The sequence below is a fragment of the Gracilinanus agilis genome, chromosome 3, assembly GCF_016433145.1.
Source record: "Gracilinanus agilis isolate LMUSP501 chromosome 3, AgileGrace, whole genome shotgun sequence".
Taxonomy (NCBI): Eukaryota; Metazoa; Chordata; class Mammalia; order Didelphimorphia; family Didelphidae; genus Gracilinanus; species Gracilinanus agilis.
Genome location: NC_058132.1, coordinates 320,243,448 through 320,247,810, shown reverse-complemented (window position 1 = coordinate 320,247,810; position 4,363 = coordinate 320,243,448). Strand labels below are relative to the sequence as shown.

General features: G+C 40.3%; 1 non-coding gene across 1 annotated transcript; it reads right to left on the bottom strand.

Moving 5' to 3' along the window:
• Window positions 1-2,203: 2,203 nt before the first annotated feature.
• Window positions 2,204-2,310, bottom strand: LOC123243313. The gene has a single exon (XR_006505862.1). It is a non-coding gene; the product is annotated as a U6 spliceosomal RNA (small nuclear RNA).
• Window positions 2,311-4,363: the final 2,053 nt, after the last annotated feature.

Sequence of the window (4,363 nt, the reverse complement as noted above, 5' to 3'; positions counted from 1 at the left end):
GAAATAGGGGTTCCTCCAGAAGATACTAGCTGACCGGGGTCCTTCTCTTCCACTGGCTTCTCTCTAACTCATTCTTCTGATGAGAGAAGAAAAATAAGATTGTGAGAAACTTTGCTTCCAATGTATTGAGTTATTTTTTTATTTCTGAGTTTTGAATTGAAACTCAGGTTTGTTTCTCAAACTTCTTTACTCAATCCTTTCTTCCTGGCAAATTCAAGGAATGCTTCCACCCTAGAGTGTCTCCTATTGTAGGGTGATAGAAAAGTGAGATTATGGGTTCTCTCTTGCCTGGTAAATAAAAACAAACTTAGGCTAAGTATGTCTGCAAGCAGCAGAACAGAGTCCTTGACTCTCCACTGTAGAGAACTGAGAATGTCACTCTTAATTGATGAGACCTGATATGTGATTCTCTGTCATCAACCAAGGAATGGGGAGAGACTCAGAGGATGATGGACCACCTCCTCATTGGCTATTCACCAATTAGAGATGTTTTGGGAATGTCTGGGGGAAGGCTGAGTAATGAGTTTCCAAAATTGTGTTTAATGATCCACCCTGCAGAATCTCTTTGTATTTGATCACAGAGAGAGATCATTAATCAATTACTGTATTGGTTATTGTTAACCTAATCAATAAGTTGATCTTACCTGGAAGCCAGTCTCTCAAAAATTTTAATCCACACAGCTGTGAGTAGAGAATCTTTGGACCAAGACCAGCATATGACCCATGAATATGGGTCTTAGTTCTTTGTCTTAGTGTTTATTCTTTCATTTAGGTGAAGAAGCTTGAAGATCACTACAAGCTTGGGGACTTCAAGGGGTCAGGAGAGCAAGCTGCCAGAGGTATGAGAGTCAAGTCCAGGCTAGATTTTGAATCCATCCTTGTTTGGAGGCTTCATGGAGCCACCTGACCTTCAGGACCCAGTCTTGTGATAGTGGAGACGTGGACTTATCCAGCACTGGTGCAGGATTTGGAGGTGAACTTGGTGGGACCAATGCTAGGTAGAAACTGTACTAAGTCTAAGCCTACTCTCTCCAGAGCCTGAGGCAAATAAGGGAGAGTGTCTCCCACAATCTCCCACTTTGGAGGACACAATCTCCCTTGTTGAGGTACTTCTGTTCTTACTAAATCTTGAAAGTAAATATACCTTTGTAAAAGCTCATTGATGTTAGTTGGTTAAATGGAACCAAGGCACTAAGCACAGGAGGCTAATAGTAGGAAGACCACACAAGAAGAGGGCTGAAGTTTATTGTGCTAGAGAAGCACACCCCTAGCCCTTTAAGGTGTCCCCTCAAACCTTGGGGAGATGTAGTCAGCCTCACTTGAGGAGAGTGCAGCCAGAATTTTTTTTATAATGATACTCAACAGGAGCAGCTAGGTAGCACAGTGGATAGAGTACCAGGTCTGGATCTGGGAGAACTTGGATTCAAATAATGGCTTCAGACACTTCCTAACTGTGTGACCTTGGGCAAGTCACTTAACCCAGATTGCCTAGCCCTTGCCACTCTTCTGTATTAGAAGTGATACTAAGACAGAAGTTAAAAGTTCCAAAATAAATAAATAATGATACTCCAATCCTGTCTCCATGCCTTTGCCCAGACTCTTCCTCATGCCTGGAATGTAGTCCCCCTTCACTCACAGACTCTTGGAGTCTCTGGTCCCCTTTAAAGTTTAGATTAATGCTACCTTCTGCATGAGACTTTTTGTAATATACCAAACTATGGATGTTACCCCTCAAATTCCTTTTTATTAATTTTATATGCATTTTGTACTTATTTATAGGGAAATGAATTGTTTCTCCAAATATAAAGTAAGCTCTTTAAGGTCAGGAACTGTTTCCTTTTGGGTTTCGAATCTCAGTATCTAGCATAATGGTTGGCGAGGTGGTACAGTGGAACCCCAGGCCTGGAGTAAGAAAGACTTGTCTTCCTGAGTTCCAGTCTGGGCTCAGACACTTACTAGCTGTGTGACCTTGAGCAAGTCACTTAATCCAGTTTGCCTCAGTTTCTTCATCTGTAAAATGAGCTAGAGAAGGAATGGCAAACTACTCCAATATCTTTGCCAAGAAAACCCCAAATAGGGTCATGAAGAGTCCAACTGAAATACAACTCAATAGCAACCACCTACCACAATGTCAGGCACTTAGTAGGAACTTAACAAATGCATGTTGATTATTATTCTTTTTTTTTTTACTTTTTTTTTTTTTGAAAATATGGAATGCTTCAGGAATTTGCATGTCATCCTTGCGCAGGGGCCATGCTAATCTTCTCTGTATCGTTCCAATTTTAGTATATGTGCTGCCAAAGCAAGCACTTGATTATTATTCTTCAGTTTCTTCTATTAGAGTTGTCATGGGCATTGAGAAGTCCACAGTCAGTATCAAAGTGGGCCTTGAAAGTGAGTCTGACTCTATGTAAGTAATAGCTTAATAGAATAGAAGTTGCTTTTGAATAAGGATTATTTCATTTATTTTATTTTTATACACAAAACCTAGCTCATATGTTTGTTGATTAATTAATATATGCTTGTTGGATTAAATTGAATGGAATTAGTGTATGCACATAAATATTGGAGAAGTAACTATGGGCCCTGGGAAATAACACCAGGGTGGGAACCTTTTTTTTTTTTTATCCTGATCATTCCATCAGCCTTAAAATTTAAATCTCTTGGATTTCCTGGCAGTCTGAACATTCCCACTGAAAGCAGCGATTCACACAGCCTTGAGCTGGAAAGAGAGTAGTTTTTAAAATACTTAGGGACTATAATTAGCTGCCGATCTAACTCAAAGGGAAAAAAAATGGATAAATGCCATCTTTGGCAAGACTTTGGTCCTCCTGAAACTCCTACAGGGCTGTTTTCAAACAGTGAATACAGTGGGCTCTTAGAGACTCCCCTGGCTTTGGCTCCGTCTGGAAAGGGACTAGAGGGAAAGTGAGGAGAGAATCAGCCCATGAGGAGCTTTCTTGTCAAGGCCCAGTTTCAAGTCTGATCCCAAGTAGGTCTCTGGTACTGCTGATGAGCAACTACTGAGGAGAGCATAAAGGTATTATGCACAAAGCTCCAGGCCTATAAAATTTCTTATGCTAGTCAACTGAGGGGAATTTATGGGTGACCTAATTTGCCAGAACTGACCCTTAACAAATTCAGAAGATGATCCCTTATTCCCTCTCTCCCAGGCTTCAGCCCTGCTGTAGTCCTCAGGCATTTTGGACTATTTCTCTATTTCCCCCTGAGAACCAATCCTGAACGAAGCTGTCACTACTAACTCCTTCCTATAGGACCTAGATACACTGCTACTATAGATCTCAGAGTTAGTTCAAGTAAGTTATGGGGGCAGGGGTTAATTTAATTTAATTTTTCCAATTAAACTATTTTCTCTCACTCCCATCTGCTTTCCCTACTAGGAAAAAAAAAAACAATTTATGTCAAATATCCATAGTCAAGCAAAGTAAATTCCTACATTGGTCATATCCAAAACCATTTGTCTGATTCTATATCCTGAGTCCTTTGTCAGGAGAAGTGAGTGACACGCTTCTTCATGAGTCCTCTAGAATCATAACTGGACCTTGCATTGATCAAAAGTTGCACATTAATTGGGGAGAGGCTGAACACATTACAGTAAATGAATATAATGGAATACCATGGTGCTACAAGAAATAATAAGAGTAGGGGGCAGCTGGGTAGCTCAGTGGATTGAGAGTCAGGCCCAGAGATGAGAGGTCACGGGTTCAAATCTGGCCTCAGACACTTCCCAGCTGTGTGAACCATGGGCAAGTCACTTCTCCATTGCCTAGCTCTTACCACTCTTCTGCCTTATAGAATCAAACCCAGTATTGATTCTAAGACAGAAGTTAAGGGTTTATTTTTAAAAAAAGAAAAGAAATAAGAGTAGCACTTTTAGAGAAACGAAGAAAATTTTGTAAGAATGAATACAGAGTAAACAGGCTATTTTTCTCCCAATTCTTGCCATTACTTCTGTGGTCTTGAGTAAGTCATTGAACTTCTCTGAGTTTCAGTTTCCTCATCTAGTCCAGATCCCTGAACTAGATTATCTTCAGGGTGTCTTCCAGCTTTAAAGTTATGTTCCTATGAGTTGAATTCCTTGTTAGCTCATGGCTCTTACTATTGATTATGACTACTTGGGGCTCTGGCTTGTCTACCAGAACACTATGAGAAACTTTTGTTGTTTTGTAGTTCTGTTGACAATACTGATGTGTATTTGTGTGTGGGGGTGAGGATGTATGTGTGTTTGAAGAGATAAGGAGGTTGATGGTAAATGTAGTCAGCCTTTCCTTTGAGCAGTGCCAAAAAATGACATGATTATAGAATTTATCAAAGATTAGTTCCTAGTCCCAAGTTGTCAATG